Here is a 14991-nt window from a genome sequence, read left to right as displayed (position 1 = left end):
TAGGTTAATTAGTGACACTTAGCCTACTTTTTAAAGTCTTTAGTTGAATATGGCAACATTTTATTTTTTTAAATCTTTATTTGAATATGGCAACATGAAAACTTCTTCAACTCAATATCATGGACAGAGCTTCCTCCCCTATCAGCCAATCACTGTGATCATAGTTAGCAAGCGTGATGACATCATCCATAGCAACGATAGGTCAACCCCGCCTTCACTCTTAGCTTATAAGGGGGGGGGGGGGTGAAACACTCAGTTTCAGTCAATCTCATGTCAATCTTGAGTAGAGTAGTATTGCATCCTTCATATCTCCGAAAAGTATTTTGTTTTATTATATTTATAAAAGAAATATAGGCTGTACCGAGTCTTTCCGGAAAAAAACGAGCGTCTGGAGGCGTATCGTGTGGGCGGAGCTAAAGAATGACGAGCGTGCAAAGCGGTGACGTCCTCAAGCGTGGAGAAGAAAACGCTACCCTAAATCAAATTCAGCTAATACATTAAGGAGGCAGAAATAAATTGAACAGGAGAAACAGCAGCAGGACGTCCGTCTGTGTGGTATGTACTGTATTTAGGGGCCTGTCAACATTTGTGAGTGTCTTTACTCGCAGTGTATGAGGACATGATTCGGTTTATGGACTATTGTATGCCACTAAACCTTAGCAGTAGCAAGCAAAACAGTTTTGCACGTCAGACTAGTGTAACGTTATACAGAGAACAACAATGGAGTCCGTTAGCGCATTTGAATGAAGAAGCACGCTTTGTGAGAACCTCCCCTAGGTTTATGTTTGGGTGGTTTTACATTAATCAATCTGACACCTATAGTGGTCAGCTAAACAAATGTATTTAAACACACACCATAGATCGCATGCTCCATTGACAAATTAACTAACGTTATACACGATCGCGTCGTTTACTGATGTTTACTCACGCGACGATAGCCAACAGCACAGACATTTGAAGCAGTTTTACTCACCGCGCACGACCGTGAACCTCTATCGTTGGGACGGCTCCGTCAAAAACACACTTCTTTGGTAACTGTTGATTTCATGAAGTCCTGACAGCAGTGACCGTGGAGATCCATTTTTGCGACGTGACTGAAGCGTGATGTGACATTTCTGCGTTCAAATCGGTTCAAATGCAGCGCTGCCTTCCCGGAATGCTGTGCTGAAGCGTTGAAGTCGCTCGACGTCACCCATAGGAATAAAGTGGAGGGCGGCGCCACAGAAGTGTTGCTCAGACAAGTGGATCTGCAGCTGAGCGAGTGTTTATGGACGTGCATTTCCTCTCTCGCTCTAGTCACGGTGCGCACGCACCCTTCTGGGAGAAGAGCCCCTACGGCCCATACAAGAGCCTTCCACTCTGTCGACGTCAAGCGGACCCATACTCGAAAAAAACTCTTCGAAACTTGTGAAAAACCGGAAGGAGTATTTTTGACATAGAAATACTCCATCAAACGTCCAACAGTAGTGTGGTGTGACAAGCAGCGGGGCGAGGGACCGCGAGAGCGGGCCGGTGACGAGTGGTAATGAGCACCAGCTGCGTGACACACCGGTCTCGTCTCGCGGCCAAGTGACGGGAGCATAAAAGGAGGAGCCAAGGCAGAGGAGGAAGAGAGAGGACCAGGCCTGGACTTTATGTTGAGTTTTGTTATGTGTGTGTGGGCAGTCGTCTGTGAGGGGCTGCCCACGGTTTACTTTCGTTTTGTTTAGTTAATAAAAGTTGTTAAACGACCGCCGGTTCCCGCCTCCTTCCTTCCACTCTACGAACTTTATTACAATTAGTTTTTGAAACTTTGTCTATGTTTAGGATGGGAATCCAAGTCTTTAACAGTGTAAAAAGCTCAGTATGCATGAAACAGCATTTCACCCCCCCTTTAAGACTTCTCTCTATTCTTTAGTAAAAGTTGCTCTCAGCAGCTTTGTGAATAGGTTTTAAGAGAAAACTTGTAACTACTTTTACTGCCATTTAGGAGAACTCTTAGTGCTAAGATAAAATGTTTTGTGAATACGGCCCCTGATCTAGTTTGGGGTGAATCTCACAAAAACATGTCCAGGTCACATTTTGTCCAGGTTATATTTTGTAATATATAGATAAAAAGTTTTTTTTTTATGATTAAGGACCATTAAGGTTGCATTACTCACCAAACGCCATGCTCCCTCACAACCATCACGACTTTAAAAAATCCAAACAGTTTTTTTGGACCTATCTATAATATATCTAAATATCTATTTATATTATGTTTTATGTAAAGTAGTCTCTTAATTATTTTCAGAGCTGTATTGTGTGTGTGTGTGTGTGTGTGTGTGTGTGTGTGTGTGTGTGTGTGTGTGTGTGTGTGTGTGTGTGTGTGTGCGTGTGTTCTATTTATATTATATTATGGATATCCTCAGACAAACAAACCTGTGGGTGTGTTTGTGTGTGTGTGTGTGTGTGTGTGTGTGTGTGTGTGTGTGGTCTTTCCATTAGGCTTTAACCTAATTTACTCTGACGCTCTTCTGTGTGTCCTTTGTGTATTGGGGATTGCACAAGGTTACGTTTCTTATTCAAACACACACACACACACACACACACACACACACACACACACACACACACATACGTGAGCGCATTAGTAGTTTCGACTGTCAAGGGATTTTGACCAGAATTAATGACTGAAGTACTCTTGTGCCCTGAGTGTCATTGAAAGTGTGTGTGTGTGTGTGTGTGTGTCTGTGTGACAAGGGTGTTTTTTATATAGTTATGATTAAATAAAATCTTTCTGTATAGTGTCACATTAAACACTTTCAGTGGCTCTGAATTGCTTCAAGATTCATTCTCTCTCACACACATCTGCCCACGTAACAATATTAGATCCATGAACACAAGAGCATATGCTACCGTCAATAAACACACACACGGTGAAAGGACACCAGGGCCAGTGGAGTCTAGGAACAACTGTCACTTTTGGTAAACAATCTCCTGCTCCAAACACAGCACATTAATTCAGCTGTGACCCGCCGGAAGAGCCCGTCTAGGCTGTAAATCAGAGGGGTAGCGTCAGAGCCGTGAGGAAAGATGATGTTTATAAACCCAAGTTCTCTGCACTTGCTTAAACATTTATTCCTAGGCGAGAGAAAACCACAAAATGAGCTCTTGAAGCAAAAAGCAGTCACTCGAGGACTATATTATATGGAAATAAAGAAATTTAGGTCATCATAAGCGTTTCTTTTGAAACTTCTGAAACTCTGTAATAACGGGAACATTTGGTACTTGCTGAAAGGGATTGGGAAATACTGGAAGGGAAATTGTTTGCCATGAAATGGCAAAAACACAATATAGAAGCACAACAACAGATTGAAGTGAATTAAATGACTTTCAGTTTGGAAACTGGAAGGGAAACGCTTATAAACTAGTTTTATAATGTAAAAAAAGCTTCTTGCAATATGAAACTAGAATATGATCATCTATGATGATAGCCAGAGATATTATCAAAAGCATCACACAGCCTAAATTTGGCATTTGCAAAGGCCTGCTTTATTTCTATTATTATTATTAGCTTACTTTTATTATTACATAAATAGGCTATCACAATAAATTTGCCCTATAATTTCACAGAGCATCTCCGCATAACTGACGCCCTGTGAGAATATTTCAAGGTTAGACTATTATTCAAAATTGAAAATGCTTTAAAAACATTTAGGTATATTATACTATGAATTGTCGCCCTATAATTAACAGTCTATAATATTTCTGATCACTGAAGTCTCTGATGAAAATTAAAGTGCAGTGAACCTGAAGTAGCGAGTGAGTTTTCTTCAGTGCTGTGACATATTTCCAAGTGAAAGGGAATATTGAATAGAGGGCAGGGTTTTACTTCAGCGCTCCTCCTCTCCATCTCTCGCTCGTAGGTCAAACTGACGTCATCTGAGAAAGAACGCCGTTTCCAGAGCGGAAGTTACTTTTCAGATTTTGATTAAAGATTACCACGGCAAACAATTTTCTGTGTATTAACTTGGATGGATGAATTGGTCATCCTAAGACCCTTAATATGTGCTAACAAATATGTGCTAATATGTGCATAAGGTCTTTAAGAGTAGCTTAAATTACTTTAATGGAGTGTCTATTTTCACCATGTGCAAATAGTGTGCCTTGTTGTCAAGTGCTATTCACACTAGCTCCGCTTAATAATGCCTGGTTTATATATATATATATATATATATATATATATATATATATATATATATATATATATATATATATATATATATATATATATATATATATATATATGTGTGTGTGTGTGTGTGTGTTTCTGTGTATTATATATACAGGCTATGTATTATATATACATATATAGGCTATATATATATATATATATAGTAAACATGGTACAAAACAATGATGTTACCTTAAAAAATGTTATTCTCGGAGGTACCTTATGATATCATATATTAAAATATCATGGTACATAAATTTTAGCATCATATTACATTTCAAAGTTGCATGGTATTACCATCTGAAATCCTCACTCTACCATGGTACAAACACAGTAATTTTACCTATGGTACTGTAATAAAAAAACATATATGCCCTGAAAACCATGGTACAATATCTAAAAACACGCACATACAAAAAAGTTCTATTAATTGCTATGTAAATATCATACATAAGGTGCTATAACATCCCATGGCATCACTTTACCGTGGCACTGCTACAGTGCTTTTTCTAACAGAGGTATTTCAATGTATATATATATATATATATATAAAATATAGATTTAAATATTTAATCGTGATTAATCGCATGATTGTCATGATTTAACTTGTGATTACTCGCACATTTTTATCAGTTGTCAATACATCTTAAATTTGTATTGAAGTTTTTAATACTCTAATCAACATGGGTATGGACAAATATGCATGCTTTATGCAAATGTACGTTTATTATTAGTGGAACCATACTCCGAGCATGAAGACATGTATCAAAGGTCATAGATGTTTATCAAGGAACTTGTTCATGTCTCTTAAGCCTAAAATTCATAATAAGCAGTGATGTCTCTCATTTTAAGAATATAAAGGGAGTTTTTACATTGGTAGTTTAGTTCAGAGCAGGGCACAGATCGTATGAAAAGTTGGTAATGTGAAAGCTGTCATGCGGACCTGGGAGCGCACCAGAACCACACCATACCTGGAGGAGGAATATAGTGCGGCCCCTTTAAGAGATCTGCGTTCCCTATTGAACTGCCGGTATTTGTGTCTGTGTGTGTGCCGAACTGTGCTGCGATTCACGCGAACAGTGTGAGAAACACATGTACTGTAAGTGGTGATGGTGTTAATGATTTGTCTTGGATATGAGCGAGAGTGAGCTTCAGTGCATCGCGCTCAGACTCCAAAGAATGTGCTCAGTGTAAAACACATTTTTAACGAGTAATTAAAATGCTCCAACTACTTTAAAAGCCGACATCTGGGCAAATTTCGGCTTTAAAGAACAACCTGGTAAGCACGACCTGGAGAACACACACACGCTGTGTGTAAATCAAAGCTATGATTTATCAAAATGGTTGAAAATGTTTTTTGATGATACATAGAACTTTTAAAGGTCAACGTGTTAGATTCTTGGTTCTTTAAACCATCAAAACAGATCGTTTCATGAAGCACAAGAGATTGAAATGCTCTTTGTGGACCTTTATTTTTAGCCGTGTACAGTGGGGTGAGGCTGCAGTGATTGTGTTATCGGCGTGTTTTGCTCTTTTCCCGGCACTGGGCACACGTAAGAGGCGTGGGTCATGACCTCTGACCCCTGCCTGACGTAGTCTTCCACTCACAGATCTGCTGCAGACGGAGGTCGTGCGCTACGTGTCTTTGCCGCCAGAGTGATAATCTCTCTGTTAATAGTGCACTGAAATGATTTGGCAGTTTGTCACTTCTGCTAAAAATCTGTTACCGGCTCGACAGCTGAATTTCATTAGCTTACTAGCCCATGTCAAAATGATATTCTCTTATTGCTCCCTCCTTCAATGTTTGTCTATGGATTCCGTGGTCGAAAAATCAATAACACTTGAGATATCATTCATACTTTTTTATATCTCAAATCCTCTCTGATTCTTGTAAAAGAACCCCTTGGATGTATAATGCTTTCCTGCCTTTTTTTTTTTTTTTTTTTTTACAAATGGTTATATTTTTTATTATTTTAATAATTTGTTAATTCATAACAATATAATAATTTCTGTAAAAACTGTCTTATTTAGCTGAAAATCATGATTTCTTGTTGTCCGAATTAGTGTATTTATCCATCAAATGAAGCATGCAGACGCTTCAACAAACATTAGTGAAAGAATGGGTCGCTCTCAGGAGCTCAGAGAACTCAAGCGTGGTACCGTGATAGGTTGCCACCTGTGCAATAAGTCCATTTGTGAAGTTTCCAAACTACTAAATATTCCACAGTCACCTGTTAGTGATATTATAACAAAGTAGAAGCAATTGGGAACAACAGCAACTCAGTCACGAAGTGTAAAATCACAGAGAGGGGTCAGCGCATGCTGAGGGTCACAGTGCACAGAAGTCACCAACTTTCTGCAGAGTCAATAGCTATAGACCTCCAAACATCATGTGGCCTTCAGATTAGCTCAAGAACAGTGTGTAGAGACCTTCATGGAATGGGTTTCCATGGCCGAGCAGCTCATCGAAGCCTTACATCACCAAGTGCAATGCAAAGCGTGAGATGCAGTGGAGTAAAGCAGCCGCCACTGGACTCTAGAGCAGAGGAGACGTGTTCTCTGAGTGACCAATCACGCTTCTCTGTCTGAAAATCCCATGGATGAGTCTGGGTTTAGCATTTGCCAGGGGAACAGTATTTGTCTGACTGCATTGTGCCAAGTGTAAAGTTTGGTGAAGGGAGGGTTATGGTGTTGGGTTGTTTTTCAGGGTTTGAGCTTGGCCCTTTAGTTTCATTGAAAGGAACTCTTAATGCTTCAGCATACCAAGACATTTTGGACAATTTCATGCTCCCAACTTTGTGGGAACAGTTTGGGGACGGCCTCTTCCTGTTCCAACATCGGCCCATAAAGACATATTTTGAGCAAGTTTGCTGTGGAGGAACTTGACTGGCCTGCACCCGACTGAACACCTTTGGGATGAATTAGAGCTGAGACTGAGAGCCAGGCCTTCTCGTCCAACATCAGTGCCTGACCTCACAAATGCGCTTCTAGAAGAATGGTCAAAAATTCCCATAAACACACTTCTAAACCTTGTGGAGAGCCTTCCCAGAAGAGTTGAAGCTGTTATAACTACAGGAGGGTCCAAACTCCATACTGAACCCTACGGATTAAGAACGGGATGTCATTGAAGTTCATGTGCATGTAAAGGCAGACGTCCCAAAACTTTTGGCAATATAGTGTTTTATTCAAAGATTTAATGTTGTACGTCTAATTAAGATCTTAACATAATTAACAATATTATTGTTTTAACTGTATTATTTAACAAGCAACTGCAGCCTTGGTGAGCAGAAGAAAAAACGTACTGAACCCAAATTTTTTAACTGTGTGTGTGTGTGTGTGTGTGTGTGTATGTGTGTTATTTTAAACACTTAAATTTAGTTACATTTTGTTAGTAGCTCACATTGTAGCAAACTGCTTGTTTAAAAGGGAAGCTAAATTGTAGAGTAAATAATGAGCTTGTAGCTTTTCCAGCGCTGTACTCAACTCTTCTCTCTCTCGCGTTCGCTCTTTATTTATCTGACAATTCATTACACAGATGATAGTTCTCCACATGGCGGCGGCTCCCACAAGGAAAACTACCTCTCTAATTTAACTTGCAGAAACAGAAATCAAAGAGCCGCCATGAAACAAATTAGAGTACATTTGAACCTCTGACTGAATGGCAATGAATAAATCAGCAATAAATGCAGAAAACACATTTTGAGTCCACCAAGAGAAACTTTAGAGCTCGTTGGCTGTAATATAATCGGTGTGAAAACAGCGCTCGAAACGTCACTGCCGGGATCAATCCTGCTCTCTGCCCAAACAATTATGGATTTTTCTTTAACGCAGAAAATGCACGGATCACAACACATCAATACCCGTAGGCTCCAGATGCTGGGCGGCGAGAGGAGGGTGTCTCTGGGGAATTAGTAATGGGAGAAGGTGATTGGCTCATTACTTACAAGCACACACAGGTTAAAGGTCAACTCTTGGACCCCGGGGAGTGTTTTTGAATGTCATCTGTAATATGGAAGCATCATTCTTTTCCCGTTTCTCTCCAGGGAAGCATAGTTGATTACCTTGTAGGTTTATTCTGAAATAAATGATTTTATTTGTGAGAGAAAACTCTCAAAATAAGTGAGCGGATTGTATTGTAAATCTTTTTGGGGACACCGCAGAGAAGAGCCATCCTGTGCCGATAAATTCAATACACCTAGTAGTCTGGCTTTAGTTTTGGCCCAGGTTTTACTGGTGATTCATAATAAGTCAGTTCTTGTCAAAAGCAATGGATTATATTTCTAATTCTAGCACATGAAGCTTTAAATCACTCATTTCCTGGGCTGATTTCACCACTGGCCATTTGATCAGTTTTTGTGGCCTGGATCGGGTCCCACAAGCCTCTGAAAGGACAAATTAAGTTTTCGAAGAATCTGGACCAAATCAATCTCAGTCAGTCCTGACTGAAGAGGTTGGTCTGAGATTTTGGACAAGTGAACCTAGCAGAGCCCCAACTTTCTTGCAAACGGCAGACAGCTAATATCAAAACTTAAAAATGTCATTGTGATCATATGTCTTAGCAATTGTTTCCTGAAATGGATCATTTGGAGTACTATAGGAGTGAAAAAAAGCAAGATAGAGCTCCAAAACTGACAAGACTGAGAATCTGAGAGCAAAGCAATTCAGACTAAAAAGCATTATTTTTATTTTATATATAATATATTTATATAATTTTATTTGTATGTATTAAATTGATATAAAATAGTATAATTAATAATTATAAATGTTATAAAATATATTGTACTTTATTATATAAACTTTTATAAAAAAAATTGGGATAAAAATAAAATTATTATTATTATTAAAAAATAAAAAAATAAAAAATGTATATATATATATATATATATATATATATACATGTAAAATAACACTATAATATAAGTTATTATTATTACTATATTATTATATGAAATATAATTACAAAATAGATTTGTAAAAACATTTATTTTATATTTTAATATAAATTATTATAAAGCTGCTTATAATATAAAAATATATGAATGACATTATTATTAATTTATATATATATATATATATATATATATATATATATATATATATATATATATATATATATATATATATTTTTTTTTTTTTTTTTAAGATATAATAATTTTTAAAACTATATATTTTTTTTTTTAAATATCCAATATTATTATTTTTCTTTGTATGTTTTATAATGCTTTCAGATGTAGGATTTTCAGCCTGGCATACCACAATTTTTAATGCATTTCCTTCTAAAATCAACACAGGAAAAAAAAAGGCAAAACCTGTCCACAGATTCCGTCGGACCATGAATCAACTGACATTTCATTAAATCATGACAAACCTTTTTGAAGGCTGTTTGCTCAAATGAGAATAATTATGTCTATCTGGCAGGTGCTTTGCTGTGATCAGGCTGAATTGTTGAGGGTAATCTCTGAAGCTGCTGCATATTATTATCACATATAGAGGTTTTATTTAGATGTTTGGATCTCTATGGGGAAGCCTCCAGCGGGATCGCTATATACAGCATATGCAAGACATTCAGGACTGCATATTCCGCTTCTAGCCGTCAATCAAATCTAAAAGAGGAAAGGAATTTATCACAGTTGGAGCCTCATGAGGAATATCGGCTTCTTAGTCTGAATAATCATGCAGTTTGTGTTTGTTTCTAGGCTGCAAACTGCAGACGTTTCTCCATGGACGCAGCTATAGAAACAGAAGAGAGCCTGAGCCTTCTCAATCGTCACACAAAAATGTGATCTCACCGAGAGCCCACCTTAAGCTCGCTATCACTGAGAATCCAGTGATGCGGTGATGGGACGGCAGTCTCGAGTTGTTCTCTGTCAAACTGTTCCTTCACAGCTGTTCTCTGGTGACCTCAACTAAGTTTCATGAACTTCTGTGTTTCAGATCAGTGATTTGAAGGCCCACATGGATTCTGCACCTGTACTCTAGAGAAAAATCGACAGAATTGGACCGCCTAAAATTGAAGAAGTTCCACCGATTCTCAGCACCTTCGTAAGTTTATTTTAATGTAATAAAATATAAAATAATTGTTTCAATATTATATCTTATATAATATATAATATTCAGAAAACACACACACACACACACAGACAGACGTGTGTATATATAAATATATGTATATGTATATGTATACACTGATTGGGCATAACATTATGACCACTGACAGGTGACGTGAATAACACTGATGATCTCTTCATCACGGCTCCTGTTAGTGGGTGGGATATATTAGGCAGCAAGTGAACATTTTGTCCTCAAAGTTGATGTGTTAGAAGCAGGAAAAATGGGCAAGCGTAAGGATTTTAGCGAGTTTGACAAGGGCCAAATTGTGATGGCTAGACGAACAAAACTGCAGCTCTTGTGGGCTGTTCCCGGTCTGCAGTGGTCAGTCTCTATCAAAAGTGCTCCAAGGAAGGAACAGCGGAGAACCAGCCACAGGGTCATGGGCGGCCAAGGCTCATTGATGCACGTGGGGAGCGAAGGCTGGGCAACAGTGGCACGTGAGCATCAGAACTGGACCACAGCGCAATGGAAGAAGGCCTGGTCTGATGATGGGGAACACATGGCACCAGGATGCACTATGGGAAGAAGGCGAGCCGGCGGAGGCAGTGTGATGCTTTGGGCAATGTTCTGCTGGGAAACCTTGGGTCCTGCCATCCATGTGGATGTTACTTTGACACACACCACCTTCCTAAGCATTGTTGCAGACCATGTTCAACCTTTCATGGAAACGGTATTCCCTGGTGGCTGTGGCTCTTCCAGCAGATAATGCTCCTGACACAAAGTACAAATGGTTCAGGAATGGTGTGATGAGCACAACAACGAGTTTAAGGAGTTGACTTGGGCTCCAAATTCCCCAGATCTCAATCCAATCGAGCATCCGTGGGATGTGCTCAACAAACAAGTCTGATCCATGGAGGCCCCACCTTGCAACTTACAGGACTTAAAGGATCTGCTGCTAACATCTTGGCACCGGATACCACAGCGCACCTTCAGGGGTCTCGTGGAGTCCATGCCTCCACAGGTCGGGTGTTTTGGCAGCAAAAGTGGGACCAACACAATATTCGTCATATGTTATGCCTTATTGGTGTATATATCAGACTTTTGAAACCTTGTATAAAATAATTATTCCTTACAATAATTAAAAAAGACCGGTTACAATATTAGAAATAATTATTTTTAAATAATTAATTATTCAAAAATCTGATAATTTGCTAATTGGTTATAACATTTTACATTCATTCTGTGAAATTCTACTGATTTTCCTTCAAAATCAGTGAAAAAGTGTTAAACAAGTTCAATTTGTAACATTGAGTGCAACGTTTACTGTAATGTTACCTGTTAATTTTATGTTCAGGTTTTGAATTTGCTTTGCAGAATCTTCTGGATCTTTAACCAGAATCCTTAGGCCTCGTTTTATTGATAACATAAACATGAAAATTATATCAGCCCTAAAACCCACACAGTGACTCTCCTCCTGAAAAAAGAGTGAAAACGTCAGATGTAAGAGAATATTTCTATTTTAATCTCGTTATTTGTGCCGTCTGTGTCCCACGGATCAGTTCTTCTGCATATCTCGATTATATGTGCAGATGTCACGGAAACATACAGAAAATCAATTGAACAGATTTATCACAGACCTCTCGCTCAGAGACACCTGCTCTCGACAGATGACAAACATGACCTTAGTTTGGACGGCTGATGGGTGGAACTGCACTGAGAGTTTCGGCTTTATACTAGAAATATAATATTTGTGCTGACAGTTTTCTCTTTCATGGCTAAGGACGCTGGTAGAGTTTGAACTTGCGCCTAAATCATATCCTAACACTTTTAGTAGTATTTAAATATCTCTTTGTCATCTTGGCAAATCAGGGCACAGTTTGAAACAGTGTTGAAAACACGTTTTGTGTGTGTGTGTGGGCTGGTAATCCCTACGTTATGAGGACAAAATGTCCCCACAAAGATGGCAATATTTGAAATCCTTGTCCTTGTGGGAACATTTTTTGGTCCCCAACATGAGGAAAACATCTTATAAATCATACAGAAGGAGTTTTTTTGAGAAAGTAAAGATTCAGAATGTTTCCTTTGATGGATAGGTTTAGGGGCTGTGTGTGTGTGTGTGTGTGTGTGTGTGTGTGTGTGTGTGTGTGTGTGTGTGTGTGTGTGTGTGTGTGAGCCTGTTTATGTGGTTTATGAGGACACAAATTTGTATAACTACATGGGTATTACACTGGTATTACACTATAAATATGGTTTATGAGGACATTTCAAATGTCCCCATAGTTCAAAATAGCTTTAAAACATACTAAATGATGTTTTTTTAGAGAAAGTAAAAATGCAGCATGTTTCCTGTGATGGGTAGGTTTAGGGGCAGGGGCAGTGTAGGGGGATAGGAAATACGGTTTGTACAGTATAAAAACCATTACGCCTATGGAGAGTCCCTGTTAACCACATAGACCAGCGTGTGTGTGTGTGTGTGTGTGTGTGTGTGTGTGTGTGTGTGTGTGTGTGTGTGTGTGTGTGTGTGTGTGTGTGTGTGTGTGTGTGCCTGTTTATGTGGTTTATGAGGACACAAATTTGTATAACTACATGGGTATTACACTGGTATTACACTATAAAGGTGGTTTATGAGGACATATCAAATGTCCTCATAATTCAAATGGCCTTAAAAACACACTAAATGATGTTTTTTTGAGAAAGTAAAAATGCAGAATGTTTCCTGTGATGGGTAGGTTTAGGGGCAGGGGCAGTGTAAGGGGATAAAAAAATACGGTTTGTACGGTATAAAAACCATTACGCCTATGGAGAGTCCCTGTAAACCACATAGACCAACATGTGTGTGTGTGTGTGTGTGTGTGTTGTGTGTGTTTTTAGAAACTCAAATTGTGCTCAGATTTGCCAAAATGCACGAGACAAAAATCAGAGACATCAATACGAACTATAATGAACATAGGAGAAACATTTCTCATAATATTCCTCAAGACCATATGATCTGAGCTGCTATCTACATTAATTTTTTTGATTGACTAGTATTTTTCCCATTTGTTTTTCCCATTTAATCTCATTGCCATCTTTTGTGAAACAAATTCAGATATACATTTTTTTTGCTTGCATATATGACATTTATACAAGGACATTTATGAGAAATTAATATTTAAACCTTAAGCAAAGTATTATTTTTTGACTTGTTTCGAATGACGGGTCACCGGTCAGCCCTCTTTTTTTATTCTTTGTGGTGTTTACTGAGGAATGCAACAACAAAAAAGGCTATTTGTGCAAAAAATGTGTCCTCAGGGTTATACAAACTGTCCCTGGTCACTCGCATGCATGTCACATCTGTCTGTCATGCCCTAGAACTCATTTCTCATCTGTGTGTGTCGTACACAGGTGCACAGTGGTAGGGTGAAGAGAAGCTCTGGCAAGAAACACGATGAATTAGATTTGATTTGTCATCCGTGCCCAGAGGGATCTCACACACGTTCACTCATACACACACACACACACACACACACTCTTTATGCCATCCATTACCCCACGAACAAAATTACATACATACTGCTTTCCAAGAGACATAAACATTCCTGACAGAAGTGTCGGTATGACAGATCTTTGAGCTGAAATGCTGTTCTGTATCTTAAAGAGGCCCAAAGGAAAATGTATTATTGGGGAGAGGTTTATTTTTCTTAGCTCGGGAAACTCATTTAAGTTTAAACTTTGTCTCAGGTGTTTATCTTAAAATTAACAAAAGTAGACACAAATGAGACAGGGTAGGGGAAAGTTAATTTTAAAAGTAATCAGTTACTCCCTTAAAAAAGTAACTAATTGAAGTACTTAGTTACTTTTTGTTAAGAATAATGCATTATGTTACTTTTTCTCACCTGAGCTGGGCTTGATTTTTTTGTTTGTTTTAATAACAAAGAACAAAAGTTAAGCAAATGTAAAGGCCTTTCCATGCCAAAGTGAAATAAGAATAAGCCTCAGACTGAAGAAAATGCAAATTCCCTCAGCAGACATTGGTTAATAAAGTGAGATATTTAGTATTTTTATGTTAAATGTATTTAATCTCACAGAGAAGTTAAAGGATCAGGGAATGAGGAGGCAGGAACTGGCGAACGTTTCACAAACTACTAATAAATTACTAATAAACTAATAAACTAAACTAATAAATAAACAAACACAAAACAAAAGTAAAAGCGGCAGCCCCTCATGGACGACTGCCACACACATAAACAAAACACAGCGTAAAATAGTCTAGGCCTTGCCATTCTTGTTCTCCACTGTTGTCACTCCTCCATGAGATACAAGACCACATTGTAATTTTAAAAGCAGTGCATTACTTTAAGTTACTTGAAAAAAGTAATTAGTAATTACTCACAACACTGACTTTAAAGTAGAGTATAGAGCAGGGATGATCTACACACACACACACACACACACACACACACACACACACACACACACACACACACACACACACACACACACACACACACACACACACACACACACACACACACACACACAACCACAACAAAAAGTTGTAGAGACACACCGCAAAACCCATACTCAATGGGAATTTGTTAGCCTAGAAATCTAGACGCACCCGAGCGGCAGCAAATTTAATCTGCCCGCGAGTGTCGTCTAGCAACTCTCAATACACTTCTGAGCTGTAAAAGTCAAACTCTTGTCGGGCCAATCACATCGTGTATAAAGTCGGTGGGCGGGGCCATAATGACAACGGCAGAGTT

The 14991-nt window shown here is 38.5% G+C and overlaps 1 long non-coding RNA gene across 1 annotated transcript in view; it reads left to right on the top strand.

Annotated features, from left to right (window-relative positions):
• Nucleotides 1-14991, top strand: part of LOC137065515 (uncharacterized) — a 79481-nt gene that overhangs the window by 49671 nt on the left and 14819 nt on the right. Inside the window, exon 3 of the long non-coding RNA XR_010901660.1 lies at nucleotides 10130-10237. This is a non-coding gene — a long non-coding RNA (uncharacterized lncRNA). The remainder of the gene's footprint in view (nucleotides 1-10129; nucleotides 10238-14991) is intronic.

Source organism: Pseudorasbora parva, chromosome 25 (assembly GCF_024679245.1).
Source record: "Pseudorasbora parva isolate DD20220531a chromosome 25, ASM2467924v1, whole genome shotgun sequence".
Classification (NCBI taxonomy): domain Eukaryota; kingdom Metazoa; phylum Chordata; class Actinopteri; order Cypriniformes; family Gobionidae; genus Pseudorasbora; species Pseudorasbora parva.
This window is presented reverse-complemented; position numbering and strand designations above follow the sequence as displayed.